Consider the following 246-nt stretch of genomic DNA (forward strand, 5'->3'; position numbering starts at 1 on the left):
GAGCCCCTTCCAGCCCTAAAGGGGCTCCGGGAGATCTGGAGAGGGACTTGGGACAGGGGTTGGAATGACAGGCCAGGGGGGAACGGCTTCCCGCAGCCAGAGGGCAGCGCCAGGTGGGACCCGGGGCAGCGCTCCCCTCACGGCCGGGACCCGCCGCCCCTCAGCGAGATGGCGGCGGGGGGGCCGCACGTGCGGGGGCGGGGCCTGCCCGCGCCCCCGCAGCACAATGGACAGCGCCCTGCGGGG

Source organism: Passer montanus, unplaced genomic scaffold (genome assembly GCF_014805655.1).
Source record: "Passer montanus isolate IOZ18808 unplaced genomic scaffold, ASM1480565v1 scaffold8, whole genome shotgun sequence".
Taxonomy (NCBI): domain Eukaryota; kingdom Metazoa; phylum Chordata; class Aves; order Passeriformes; family Passeridae; genus Passer; species Passer montanus.